The sequence below is a fragment of the Electrona antarctica genome (assembly GCF_951216825.1).
Source record: "Electrona antarctica genome assembly, chromosome: 18".
Taxonomy (NCBI): Eukaryota; Metazoa; Chordata; class Actinopteri; order Myctophiformes; family Myctophidae; genus Electrona; species Electrona antarctica.
The window spans coordinates 43,752,800-43,768,662 of record NC_136799.1 but is presented as its reverse complement, the minus strand read 5'-3'; positions in this window follow the sequence as shown (position 1 = coordinate 43,768,662).

The following is a 15,863-nucleotide window of genomic DNA, read 5'->3' as shown; positions in this document are numbered from 1 at the left end:
ATGAATGTATTAGTGTAGGATAATATAATTAATGAAATAGTGTAAGATAATATAATATGGTATAGCAGTGTTGTCGGATAATAATAATATATAATGTATGAGAATAATTATATTAGTGGTAATATGATGGTGGTGATATGATGGCAGTTCCATGGCTGTGCACTGTGAGGGGGCCGGGGTCCACGGTCACACTTTGGTGGGCTCCGTGGAGGGGCCTCATGGTGGTCACGTCTGGTCCAGGTCGTGCTTCATCGACACTCTGGAGCGTGGTCAGTAGGGGTGTAAAAAAAAAAATCGATTCGAATTAGAATCGCGATTCCCGTTATGAACGATTCAAAATCGATTCATAATTTCCAAAAATCTTTTAGTTACAGGAGTTTTCACTACATGGTGTTTGTGATATGAAATGTAAGCTTACCCTAATCACAGTAAACATCATGTATTCAGTCATTTTCAAGTTACTGTAGTATAGTCACTTCAGTTGGCTGAAGAGATTGTGATGCAATCCTATGTATTGAATCGAATCGAGAATCATTTTGAATAGAGGATAGTTTTGAATCTGGAAGTACTAGGCCAAGTACTGATTTGACTTATTTTCTTCACAAAGTGCCTCCAGGCCAAAGACGTTTTCTAAATCTTTTAAAGGGGCTTAAATTGATAACATTATAATCATGATTTAAGACAAATCTTACAACTCTCAAAAAAATAGAACAAATCTATGGTGGCCTGTGCTGAACTATTGCCACTGCCATTTAGCGGTGGATGAGTTAAAAGAAAATAAATGTGGAGTTAATTCGTTGGCCTATATATACTGGCAGAAATGTGGCGCCAATTGGTCCACTGTTTGATGCACACACACACACACACACACACACACACACACACACACACACACACACACACACACACACACACACACACACACACGTGTGGCCTTGACCCCCTACGGAGTCATGCCATATCACACCGTGGGGGCCGCATCATGGCTCCAGTCCACTGCAGGACATTACCTCAACACATCTATAAAGTGCAGACACAATCGTCCGCACAAACACTTGAGACCCGCAAGTCTCTCCCGGTGTTCACAATAGCATAGCTGCTGAGCTTCTTTCTCCTATATGCCAGACAATGTGCCCTCCCCGAACAAAGACCGGAAAATGAAATGGAAGCGCGGCGGACGCCCCCCCCCCGGCCGCAGCTGTCCCGATTCCATTCCTGTTTCCATCTCCCTTCTCGGGAGACAAAAGGTGCAGGCCCACGTGTCGTGTCCACGTGTGCATGGCGACACACACGGATGATCAAGGCCAGCGCCGGGGCCCCTGCATTGTCGCCGAGCGCGTGGTTCGGAAGTCCTTTTCAATGAGCCGTTTCCCCCCGAGAGACGAGGAGGAGGAGGAGGAGGAGAAAGTGTGCCGCCGTTGGCGGATGTGTCTTTTGTTTGTTGTGCATCCTGTGTGTGTGCGTGTGTGTGTGCGTGTGTGTGGTTGTGTACTTTATTACCAGCATACTTGTGAGGGCCAAAGAGTATAGTAGAATTAGAGGGAAACGACCTGGTCCGGCTATGCTCACAAGTAAATGCAGTTTCATGTTTACAACAATATAGAATTATAGGCTTACATGTTAGGAAAAGATTCAGCTTGGCATTATAGGATTAAGGCTGACGTTGTGCTATCTCAAGTACTGCATGCATGCATATGTGTGTGTGTGTGTGTGTGTGTGGGTGGGTCCAGCAACCTTCCTTTTTTCTTTTGTCGAACGCGGTGCACAGTCCGCCCATGGGGCGGAATAATGTGAGCACCTCCTGACATGCTTCCGAAATGCCAGGCTCTCATTCACATCGCCGCCATTAAATGAGACTTTTTTATATGTTACAAAATAATTGTTATCGCCATTGTTATACCGCCCCCAATGGAGGAGAGCCAGGATCGGGCACGGAACGCACTGCAAACAAAATGTTATTGAATATTGACTATATGCACATTTGCATCAAACTACACAGAACATTGACGTGAAAGAGAGGCCCGTGAATGATGCCCCCGCGCGCACACAATGCTAAATCTTCCAACGTCAAGACATTTACATGCCAAATAAGCCATTAACCCATTTTGACCTGAGAACGATTCTACAAATGTCTTCTAAATCCTGCCAGATTTCTCAGTGGTTCTCAAACATTATCATGTCAAGGACCCCCAAATATATAGTTGTCCGCCGACCCCCATCTCAAAATATGTTGTTCCAGGGACCTCCCAGAAGCAAAGATTTGAGTTAAAAAACGTTTGTTCTGAAAGAATATATATTCGAAGATTTGTGGCACATTTTCGCGATTTAAAAAAATATATAATAAAAATGTTCAATAGCTAAAGTATAACATAATGCTTGAAACACCAAAAGGGGTTCCCGCCCAGAATGGATTAACCTAAAGGCTATTGATTTCCCCCGTGCAAGGTCTGCATGTGTTTACTGTCATGTGGGAATGGGGCGATGCGCTCCCGTTAAGCCAGTGGACACAGGCTTGTAAAAGTTTTCTTTTGGCTGAACCCCGCGGCTTCAAATAATCCTCGGCTGTCTCGGCTGCAGCATTATGTCGGGCCTCGTTTGAGTAAACCCTCGGCGCGGGCAGATAAATCTCTCCTCTCGAGGAAGTCGGGCTTTATTGCAACCCTCTCCTTTGTCTGGCTGATGGATTAGATTGGAGAATTTATGCACGGCCGACTTATAAATCTTGATCGTGCGCTCTTAAAGATCATGAATCACCACTTTAGGCCATTATCTGCGTCTTGACTATACGCGGGGTTGAAAAGGCCGTCCGGGAGGAGACGTTTCTCAACACGTTTGACTATTTTAGAATGTTCCAATTTTGGTCAAACTATATTTCCCCGGGCAGAGCCTTATGTGTGTGGGTATATATGTGTAAATTAGAGAGGATTTCCATGCAATCATGAACGTTATTACAAAAGTTTGCTTGCCTTGCATATCAAATCAAGGTGTGTGTGTTCTCTCGTAAAACACCTCGGATATAGCTTTGATTTCCCTTGTTAGCCAATGGGAAGGAGCCCAGCCGGCGAGCGCTGCACAGTTTTCTTAACCCATTCGGGACGGGAACCCCTTTTGGTGTTTTAAGCGCTATGAGCTTGTAGATCTGCTATTTATTTAGAAAAATCGTCAAAAGAATATATATTCTTTCAGAGCGGACATTTTTAACTCAAATATATGCTTCCCTGGAACAACGTATATTTTCAGATGGGGGTCCGCACCCAATAGGCCTATCTCACAGAATTTCCCCGCCCCCTTTCCACGCCCCCTTTCGGAGCTAGTGGTGATAGCGTGACGTCACTCCATAGACACTACACGTTAACAGAGGTAATTTAAGAAGTCTCAAGGTAAGGTTTGTTCTATCTGTTCGAGCTGATTTACCATCTTGTTTGCTTCATAATAATATTGGTCTGTCACATTTTTACATTAGGAAATGTACTTAGATTCTCCAGAGAAAGAAACGTGTAAATGCTAATGTTAAATGACACCACTAGCTACCGGAAGGGGGCGTGGAAAGGGGGCTGTGAGATAGGCCTATTATAGGCTACATATAACGGGGTCCTTGACATAAGAAACATTTAGGATTTCGAAGACGTAGAATGGGTCTCAGGTGTAAATGGGTTAAGAATGGCCCTGTGGGGCCGACATCTGTATTTGAACTGGCCCCGGGCCTGCATGCACTCTCGGGGCGCGGCGCGGTTTCCCAGCATATATAGCACACCATTTACAACGTATACCTACCCACGCCTCCATTCCCGCGGATTAAAGGGAAAGTGCCGTTGAAGCAGAAAAAGCGGCGCTCCAGCGAAACCCGTCAGCTGTCCTTCTTCTCGGGTGCCTCCGATCTTTCTTGGCTCCCCCCCCGCGGGGGCCATGTGTGGCGGCTATTTGGTTTGGCAGATCCCCCCCACACACACACACACACACACACACACACCACCATGGGCTGTACATCCCCAGCAAGATGAAATGGCGGCCTGGCTCCCCTCGATCTGCTGCCAACGTTTTTGGAGCCAGAGATCCATGGCCGTGTTTAAAAGTAAAGAAACATGCGAGTTTCACGCCCCTCTTCTGTTGGCGTGGTGTTTGTTATAGTTTCTGCGGTCAGCGACAGTCAACGGATACTGGAATTTCCACAATGGCATGGGAGGGTGAGTAGGAGAGAGAGAGAGAGAGAGAGAGAGAGAGAGAGAGAGAGAGAGAGAGAGAGAGAGAGAGAGAGAGAGAGAGAGAGAGGAGAGAGAGAGAGAGAGAGAGAGAGAGAGAGAGAGAGAGGGAGGGGAGAGAGGGGAGAGAGGGGGTGGGAGAGGAGAGAGATGCACATGGTGGCTCTGGTGGAAAGTTTTCGGGCCCCAGTCGATTGTGGTTTTCTTAAGTGGCCTCTGAGTCTCCCAGAGTTTGGATGGAGTTTGAAGGCCTGGCTGGGCTATAGAGGGGGAAGGCAGATGCTGAAGGCTTCCTAAGATCCCACTCCAATGTTATAATTCCCCGGGAACTCTTTGCGAGTGCGAGACAGAAAAGCACACTAATTAGACTCACCCGGCCGGCTCTACAGACTCATTAATTGACGAGGTGAGGATACTACGCCTTAAATGGCGCTCTGATCCGTTTGAAATGTCCTTCCAGCAGAGGTGCCTCTTTTTGGACCATGCTCCCATAATATCCGTCCATATAATATAATATAATATAATATAATATATAATCTCTGGTCCTCTGCAAAACAAACAACAATCTAATATAGCCTATAGCAGGATGATTTGTGACAGATGGTTCCTGGTCAAAATGCGTGTCATTTATTTTGGCTGTCATATCAGCCAAGAAAATCGTGCATACATGCATGGTTAACAAACTGATATTTTTCCATTGAAATCACTTTCCTGCTCGGGCCACAGACATGGCAGCTTGAAATGGACTAATCTCACCGAATCTATTTCATATTTGGGATTTGATTAACATGAACATAACGACGCGCACACTGTTGTCGAGTGAAGATGAAATGTTTTGTTTTCGGAGCCGAGTGGACGGACGGTAAGGATCCACGGTCCGGTGAAGGACCACGTCGGGCATGAAATGATCTCTAAATCACCCGCGTCGCATCAGGACGGAGACTATAGTCGGGGTGGAAAGATTCAGACGGGGCCGAGGGAGGGATCGGACGGACGGCGGGAGAGAATCGTGCGTGACTGTCTGACAGCCATGAACCGTGTGCAAAGAGCTGGGAAGAGACCCAAAATCAAGGTGAAACTGCAGAGCGGTTGAGGCAGCTAGCGAAGCCAGTGATGTCAGATTTTGGGAGAAAAAAAAGAAGCAAACGGGTCTAGAAAAACAAGTCCAATAGAATTGCGACTATAGGCCACGTTATAAGCATTTTAAATACTGTCCAGATATCTCCAAATATTCCACATAATATTTCAAGATTATTATTATTTTTTTTTTAACATTCCAACAACACAAATTTGGTGGAGTGCTCCCTGGCACAAAACCTTTTCAGATGCGGGTTAGGGACAAAACGTATTCATTTGTGTGTGTGTGTGTGGGGGGGGGGGGGGGGGGTCCATGAAATGAACACACTTGCACAAGCAACTATCTGGACAAAAAAAAGTCCAAAGTCGCTTATAATAAAATGACAACACTGAGCAAAACTGCCTTAACTTCAGTTGGGGGGAAACAGGGGAAGACTGAGAGATCATGGCCCGTCCGTCTCTCAACACGGCCCTCCAAGCTGTCACATTCCCCCACGAACGTCGGTCTCGTCCGCTCACCGCTCGGCAGTGTCCCCGCTGTGAGTGAAACTAATAACACAGGCCCTGCAGGAGAATCATGGCACGGTCCTCCACGTTCAACCAAATATTTCCCCTGCCCCCGTCGCTCCCTGCCTGCTTATTTATGTTCATATTAATTTGTGTTGATCTTCAAAATGTTTTTCTTTTTCTCTGGTTTCCCCCCCGCCCGTTGTTTTGGGTTATTTTTTTTGGGGGGGGGGGGGGGGGGGGGGCTGCACGCTGTGCGACCTGCCTTGTCCGTCAACACTGGGGATCAGGGACTTGCAGAGAGGTGTTAGAGAGGCAGGGGCTGAAATCCCATAAGAGGGCACTTTTGGACAAAAATAGCAGATCTACAAGCTCACAACGCGTCGCGCTGCGACGCGTTGAGAGCTTGTAGATCAGCTATTTTTGGGGTGTAATCCAGCACCCCTTATCTAGTTGAGATGCGGTGTGTATACGACATGGATTTCGAAACAAATTTGTTCAGCGCAAAATACTGTGTTCAAGTTCAGGAGACTTCGGGCGGGGGAAAAAAGCAATTCTCCTGAATGCTGCCTTCCTTCCGGCATGGCATGGAAAGGAGTGGCATTTTGCATTTCTTTCAACTGTGTAGTAAATGCTGCATTCGTGGCCTGGATTGGAAAGGGCAGTTGTTTTACAGACGGGTAAAAGGGCAGGGGGGGGCTGAAGCCCCCTTTGAGGTCTACGTGTGCACGTCCCATGCTGGGGATGCGTGTATTAGAAACATGCCGTTCGTTCGACCACATGTGGGAATGAGCCGCGAGCAATGAGAAGTTCTCACTGAACCGCATAGTTACTGTAGACTCTTTCTCTCCGTGGCATTCGCCGTATAAAGCCGCCACTTCAACCCAGTGAGGCCGAGCAACAACAACTAATTACCAACATTGACTGACTGCTGAATTAGTGGTTGAAATTGCCTAGGATGATTATTCCTGGGCTTCGAGAGCATGGATTTCTCTGAAGGCGGTCGAAAGAGCAATCGGAGAATTTGAACAAGGCGAAAAAGAAAAGAAAAAAACACAACCTTGAGCCCAGCGAAGTTTAGGGCCCATTATTCTCAATCCAGATATATAGATGTGGGGCTAAAAGAAAAAAGATATAAACAAAAGTAAGAAGTATATATATTTATATGAGAAAAGTCTGCTGCCATGTCCCATCTACAACAAGGAGAGGTTCCTTAAAGGGGAAAACCACCCATTTTCAACATTTTACTGTCATTAATATACCTTAGAGCTGTTGTGTGGAAATAATAAAAAAGTTCCCCCACTCTGTGTTTCCTAGAACTGGAGATCTGAAAAAAATCTTTAACATGGTGAAACACATCTTGATGATGTCATCAAGATGTGTTTCACCATGTTAATGATTTTTTTCATAATTACAGTTCTAGGAAACACAGAATGGGGGGACTTTTTTATTATTTCCACACAACAGCTCTAAGGTATATTAATGACAGTAAAATGTTGAAAATGGGTGGTTTTCCCCTTTAATGTGCACGAGGCACAGTTGCGTCACTTTGGTGGTTTAAGTCTATCCCTCCCTATACCGACAGGATCGTGCAGAATCTAACATTATTCATTTGTTGTGGTGTTCTATACGTCCAAAAGTTACGCTCATACGCACACACGCACGGTGAATTTGTTTGGCGTAGATGGCAGCCGTCTTCCATCAGAGCTTTTTCCACAGATATAAAAAATCTGTTAAGTAAATACTTCCAGGTTGTGGGTACAAATTAGCTTGTGCTTTATCATCATTTCCCCCTCCTTTCATCCCCAAACAGGCATGAGACATGCAAGCGGCATTTGTTCCGTGTGAGATTCAAGGTGTTTCCACTGCGTTTGCGTGACGAAGAGAGGGCGAGAACTTCACAGCTGCGGTACTGACAGCGGTGGAAGAGGTACAGTTGGGTGCCACCGATATTGTCCCTTATCATCTAAATCCTCCAGTTTTCTGAAATAAATATTTTCACGATTTTTCAAAAATAGCAGACCTACAAAGCTCGTAGCGCGCCACTCGGTGGCGCGCTATGAGCTTGTAGATCTGCTATTTTTCAATAGCTAAATTATAACATAATGTTTAAAACACCAAAAGGGGTTCCCGCCCAAAATGGGTTAACTGTCCTTTTGCGCAGATCACGCAAACCTCAGGAAAAAGGAAAGGACAACATCGATGGCCTCCAACTGTATACTCACATTTTGTATTCTTACAAATAAAAAAGCAGTTGAGTGAAAGTACAAAGTTATTAGTGAAACCATAAGGTAACAGGTATACGGTCGCCCCTTTTCCATCTCGCCCCACTGCCTCTACCTAGCTGTAAACATAATTCACGTTGGCGATTATATAAAAGGTATTATCATATGAATTTATCATTTCCAAGTTAACTCTTTATATCCACGGGCATAATACCATGATGATGCCATTACAAAACATGGGCAACATGGAAGAAATGTGTTTAATAAAACGAAATTAGCTGCTAGAAGGTCCTAAATTAACTTAATTAACTGGCTTATTGCCAGCCTAATTAACAGTGGATTGTGCCTTCTGCCAGCACTATTCATAATGTTTAATTTGTCATTTTAATGCCAATAGAAAAATCTGCGATATACACACTATATCTCATTTTCACGGGGCGAGACTATAGTATTGGACAATCAGTCCTGATGGTGGCGGTAACGTCACCATTATGCCGATTTTGACCAAATAGAGCGAGTGAGCGATGACCACTTCCGGTTTAAGGAATCACAACATCCGGGACTAGTTTGGACTGGTGCAGCACTATCAGATGTCCGGAATGCTAAGCGATCATTGTTTATTTTAATAACTATAAGTCAAATTAAGCTCTAATCAAGCCCAAAATATCGCATTTTCACACACGTGCATGATCGATCGTGCACACGCGGATTTCGGTCGGTTTTAGGTAGATTACATCGGCCGTTAGCCAAACAAGCTAAAAGTTGCTACATTTTGTTATATTAAGCTCCCGATTACAGGGGATTAAACGATTACGTCAATTACGTATAGAGTATAGAGATTGACTGCTATACAATCAAATAAATCTGTCTACAAGATAATTTCAGATTTCAGGGAGGGAGGGAAATACTAAATTAACTGTTGACTACATTAACACATTTCGCGGGGGCGAGTTGGTAAAGGGGCGAGTCGTCTGGTATTCAACTAAAGTGCTCTATGCAGAAGTCTCCAGAATCCAGATGTATGAAATGAAAATAGCAAATACATGCACAGAAGCCTAACTATGAGGGCTGAAGCGGTTAAGGTATGTTTTATCATGAAAATCTATAAAGTAACTGTAGTAATTATAGTAACTAAAGTTTTCAAATAATTGTGGTGGAGTAAAAAGTCCAATATTTGCCTTTGAAAAGTATATAGTGTAGTAGAAGTAGCCTATTGACATTATTGGAAAGACTTGGAAAGACAGTATTTGAGTAAATGTACTTGGTTAATTTACACCACTGTGGTACGAAAGCAGTACTGTAGCAAAAAAACAAAAAACAAACAAGTTTCTGTTTAATAGGCCTATCTCACAGCCCGCTTTCCACGCCCACTTCCGGTAAATAGTGGTGTCATTTAACATTAGCATTTACACGTTTTTTTCTCTGGAGAATCTAAGTACATTTTCTAATGTAAAAATGTGACAGACCAATATTATTATGAAGCAAACAAGATGGTAAATCAGCTCGAACAGATAGAACAAACCTTACCTTGAGAAAACAAAAGTTGTAGACTTCTTAAATTACCTCTGTTAACATGTAGCGTCTATGGAGTGATGTCACGCTATCACCACTAGCCCCGAAAGGGGGCGTATTAAGGGGGCGGGGAAATTCTGTGAGATAGGCTTATTGGGGCTTCTCACAGTACCATATAGGTCTATAGTACTCTGTATGAAATGATTCATACGTTGTGTCCATGCAGGTGCGGGGGCGGGTGTGGATTTGTATTTTGGAGAAATCATTAATTTGGGTGGATGATTTATGTGTATGGCGCGACGGCAGAGCCGATCCACGCATCTCTAGTGCACTATAGCTAGAAAAAAAGGACATGCTATTAGTTAAAACCGAACTGCACCTGCTTATCACCGCGGTGGTTCGCTGTCTTAGATTAAATTAACCCTTTTTTGGGGCGGGAACCCCTTTTGGTGTTCTAAGCATTATGTTACACTATTGAAAAATAGCAGATCTACAAGCTCATAGCGAACGTTTTTGAACTCAAATCTTTGCTTCTGGGGGGAGGTCCCTGGAACAACATATATTCAGATGGGGGTCGGTGGCCAATTTCATATAATTGTGTGTGTGTGTGTGTGTGTGTGCGTGTGTGCGTGCCCCTGGTCCGTCAAACTTTTCATTCCACCACACATGTTTTTCAATCTGCCGGTGGCGAATAGCGATATGACATTTTGGCCTAGATAACTCTTGAACAATAAGTCATCCAATCAGTATAGTACAGTATTTTGATTCATTTCTTGGATCATGACGCATTTCCCCATGTAGGCCCTCGGGAGTCATGTGACAATGAGGGGCAAACACGGTTTTGAAATTCCATACTGTTTGCCTGGCTTATAAAATTAGTGGGAGCGGTTTATTTCTTACACACACACACACACACACACACACACACACACACACACACACACACACACACACACACACACACACACACACACACACACACACACACACACACACAAAATGACAGGAACGACATCCGATCAACCCAAAATTGGAATCACATGTTGAGGGGCCTCTGGAGTGCCAAAGCACTTTCACTTCTTCCCACAGGGATGCCACAAATGTGAAAGGTCTGAATGTCATGTGAAATGTTATTTCTATCCATGACGTGCAGGTTAGGCAACCCAGCCTGGAGGAGATGTGCTCCTTTCTAGTTCTATTAGAACTAGCAGCTCGACCGGCCTGCGGCCAGTCTTGCTCTAGCGGCAAAAAAATAAAGAAAGAAGGAGTGGTCCTGATGTGCCTGAATAATGCGTTTTATATATTTACTGTTCAATATGTGAAGACAATGAGGGGATAATAATTAATCAAGCCTAGAACCTTGGCAGAGTACTTATGTGGAAGTGTGGATGCAAGTATACAGTGCTGGTAAGCTCGGCCCTAGCAAACCAGACAACACGTCAATTCTATACTGAGTCTGGTAGTGGGATGATTAGGCCAACAAAATGTACCGAAACATTTTTTATATTGGCTGTAATGTGATTTAATTTGCACAATGAACACCATTTGTGTACAATCTGCGTTTCCATCAAGCCGTTTCAAAAATAGGAAGCAATATTTCTGATATTCGGGAAAAAAAGAAACGCATGTTTCCCCCCCGTTTCCATCCACCTGATGTCCAGAAGCTGTCTGTCCAGCAGTCTGTTAGCCTAATAGTGGCCTATTCATGGTTGTGTTTGAATCTGTTAGCCTAATAGTGGCCTATTCATGGTTGTGTTTCATGGGGGCCCGTGCCGCGGGGGGGGCGGCACGGGCCCCCATGAGGATTATGAAAACTATTGGTCCCTGGTGCCAAGCACTGCAGGAGGAGGGGTGTCTGTTCATGTTACTTAGTCATTTCATTGTACGCGTTTGGCACCTGAAATATGTATTGAATGGTGTTTATTGAAAATAAAACATTTTAAAGCGAGTAAGACATTGCAGATCAACTCATGGGCCTGGATTTGCCTTTGCATGAGATAATTGATACCAATTCCTGTGATTGTGCTTGGTGTGTCCCAGCTGTAACCCTCTTGTGGCCGTGCCTAATTAACAGTGGATTGTGCCTTCAGCCAGCATTATTCATATGTTTAATTTGCCATTTTAATGCCAATAGAAAAATCCGCGATATACACACTATATCTCATTTTGACGGGGCAAGACTATAGTATTGGGACAATCAGTCCTGATGGTGGCGGTAACGTCACCATTTTGCCGATTCTGACCAAAGAGAGCGAGTGAACGATGACCACTTCCGGTTTGGATCAAAATATCCGGTAGTATCTTTGCTACTGTGCAACATCATCAGATGTCCGGAATGCTAAGCTATCATCGTATTTTTCATAACTAAGTAAAATTAAGCTCTAATCAAGCCCAAAACATCGCATTTTACGCAGCGATGCATGCGCGATCACGCGCGTGTGTGATCGACCGTGCACGCGCGGATTTCAGCCGGTTTTAGGAAGATTACATCGGCCGTTAGCCAAATTAGCCAAAAAATGCTACATTTTGCGACAATAAGCTCCCGATTATTGGGAATCAATCGATTACGTCCATTACGTCAGTGGCCATAAGGGATTTATTGATTTCATTACGTCAATTACGTCAAGGGCCATAAGGGGGTTGAGATCAGGCAGGCTGCAGGTGGGATGATGTTCAGTTTGACTTGAGGCTAGCCAGGAAGAACATCAGGGGAGAGATGTGAGCCAGGGCCTCATTGAAGGAGCCATAGCCTGTAGCAGTATTCTTAAGTTCCTGTTTCTTGTTTTCTTAAAGTTTAGCCATCAAGGGGCCCCTGCTGGCCAAGTTGTCCAGGCGCATGCCACATATACAGTTGGGTGCCACCGATATTGTCCCTTATCATTTGACCCATTTAGGCCTGACCTCAAAATTAAAAAAATCCTCCAGTTTTCTGAAATAAATATTTTCACGATTTTTCAAAAATAGCAGACCTACAAGCTCGTAGCGCGCTACTCGGTGGCGCGCTATGAGCTTGTAGATCTGCTATTTTTCAATAGCTAAATTATAACATAATGTTTAAAACACCAAAAGGGGTTCCCGCCCAAAATGGGTTAACTCTCCTTTTGCGCAGATCACGCAAACCTCAGCAAAAAGAAAAGGACAATATCGATGGCCTCCAACTGTATAGGCTTTGGCATGACAGCACATCGCATGTTCGAGTCCCGTTCATGACGACCTTTGCTGCATGTCTCTCCCCATCTCTCTCTCCCTCTTCCCTGTCTTATCTTCACTTGATACAATCAATAAAGGCAAATCAAATAAAAAGTTTAGCCATCAATTTGTTCATTTGGTTTCCTATGTTTGGAATGTTTGTTTTTTATTTGTTTTTTCTGGAACGTTTTTCTCCAGTATGGATACGCAGGTGAGTCTTAAGATTGACTGACACACTGAAACTCTTCTCACATTGTTTACAGTGGTATGGTTTTTCTCCAGTATGGATACGCAGGTGATTCTTTAGATGAACTAACATCCTGAAACTCTTGTCACACAGTTTGCAGTGGTATGGTTTTTCTCCAGTGTGAATACGCAGGTGAGTCTTAAGTTTAGCTAAGATCCTGAAACTCTTGTCACACAGTTTGCAGTGGTATGGTTTTTCTCCAGTAAGGATACGCTGGTGAGACTGTAGACTGGTACTGGTGAGTACCAGCTCTGCTTGCGCACAAGTTGTTGTGCAAGGCACAAGTTGGCACCTCGACAGAGTGCATTTCTAGTTGAATTACAATACTAATACAACATCCTATAGAACCAATGTCCAGTTTAACCAACTGAACCCAGTACAGACAACCATTACTAAACACCTGGTTAGAACACACACTGACACACACACACACACACACACACACACACACACACACACACACACACACACACACACACACACACACACACACACACACACACACGACTGTGGCTCAGGAGGTAGAGCAGGTCGTCCAATGATCCATGGGTCGGCGTGAATGGGTGAATGTAATGCACAATCTATGTAAAGTCCCTTGGATAAAGGCACTATATAAATGCACCATTTACCATTTACCATTTACCAAACACACACACACACACGATTTGTAATCAAATTGAATTCGAAGGCCGCGCCAATGCACACCTCTACTCTTCGGATGGGGGTCCGCGGCCAAATGCATATCAATTTGGTCGGTCCTAGACATGAAAGTGTGTGATAACAACAGGTCTAAAAAGGACTAATATTGTCTATATAGACTCAAATGTATCCATTATAAACGCAGTTGTAATTAGTCCCCGGGGTCATTGCAGTTATTACCACGAGCACTTCCTCTCGCAGAGGATTTTATACATGCGGTGCGTTGAGAGGTCTATTCTTAGCTTTTTAATCCATTTCGACCGCGACTGAATCTACAAAATGTCTTCTAAATCTTGACAGTTTTCTGAAAAACCTATGATTCTATATTAGTGGTTCTCAAATTATTTCATGTCAAGGACCCCAGAAATGTTATGAAATTGGGTGCCGACCCCCGTCTGAAAATATGTTGTTTTCCAGGGACTCCCTGGGAGCAAAGATTTGAGTTAAAAACGTTCGCTCTGCAAGAATATATTAAAAGATTTGTGTCACATTTTCACGATTTAAAAAAAAATAGCAGACCTACAAGCTCGTAGCGCGGCACTCGGTGCCGCGCTATGAGCTTGTAGATCTGCTATTTTCCAATAGCTAAATTATGACATAATGCTTTAAAACACCAAAAGGGGTTCCCGCCCAAAATGGGTTAATCACCAGTCGTTCACAGGTCTCACTCTTATATACTCCAGAGAGGGTTGACTTGCACAAATGGCTCATGCTCGGTAAGGTAAATGGACTGCACTGCACTTTACGGCGTTTACGGCGCTTTTCTACTCTATACCGACCATGCAAAGTGCTTTCATGTGTGCCAGCCATTCACATGCACGCACGCGTACACGCTAGACCTGGTAAATTAATATTATACATTTGAATATTTTCCTCGATGATGGGGGTAAAAAATATATATATTAAATTATAAAAAATTATATTCCATTTTTTTTTATATAAAAAAATATATTTTGAGATGGACAATACAATACAAAAAAGTTACCAATTTATTAAAACGAACAAAATGCATATTTTCCTTGGATCCAGCACGCACGCACGTTGTCCCTCTTCCGCTGGGATCCAGTTTGTTTACAATAATGTCAAATCATTTTCTATGGGGAAAATGCTACGCCAGCCTGACGGCGCGTCACGGGTTCGACTCCCGATCCCGACGACCTTTGCCGTGCGTCAACCCCCCCCCCCCCCCCCAATCTCTTTCCCCATTTCCTGTCACCATACTGTACACTATCCAATAAAGGCAGAACAAGCCCAAAAAAAAATCTTAAAAAAATGTTTTTGATTCATACCGCATGTACGCCGTTGTCACACACGGGAAACTGTAGATTTACAAGTTCACAACGTGTTGCGCCGCAACATGTTATGTGATTGTAAAATCGGCAATTTTCAGCACGCAAAACCAAGCATGAATGAACCAGCATGGTGCCACACCCATGTGGTTCCGCGAGGTGGCTCTGGGGTAGAGTGGCCGGATAGCAACCGCAAGGTTGCCAGTTCGAACCCTGTGGGCTCCCCCAGAGTTAGTGTCCTTGAGCAAGACACTGGAACCCGTAATTGCTCCTGATGTGCTGGTTGGTGCCTTGCATGGTTTCCGCCACCATCATGTGTGTGGTAAATGTAAAGCGCCTTGGATGGAGGTCGCTATATAAATGCATCGTTTACCATTTAATCTTTGCATGACTAAGTCGCTGCTGCTCAGATGTCTTTAGCGGCGGCGCCCCTTCGTCCTTCCATGCCAAATACTTTCCCAGTAATAGAGAGACTGAGATGGACCAATCCATGAGAAGCTAGTGTTATGACTGGAGAACACAATGGAAGGACCCCTCTAGCGCATGCAGTCAAGCAATTTCCCAGCAAGAACAAAAAGATGTCAGGCGCGGCCGCGCCACTAAAGCCCTTCTCAGCTCTTGACTCTGGTTCAAGTCAGGATGGTCCCAAATTAATTCATCTACCGGTTGTCATCAGTGTTACCGTTGTTGGAACGCTGCAGTGGAGGGAAGATAACTTCATGGGAGGTTGCTGTCAAGCCGTTGCATCATCATCATCAGAGAAGACCAGAGAAGATGGCGATTCTACAAATGTCTTCTAAATCTCTGTCAGTTCTCAAACTACTATTTCATGTCAAGGACCCCAAAAAGTATCTGTATTTTGACGCCGACCCCCATCTGAAAATATGATGTTCCAGGGACCCCCTCCCCCCCCCCAGAA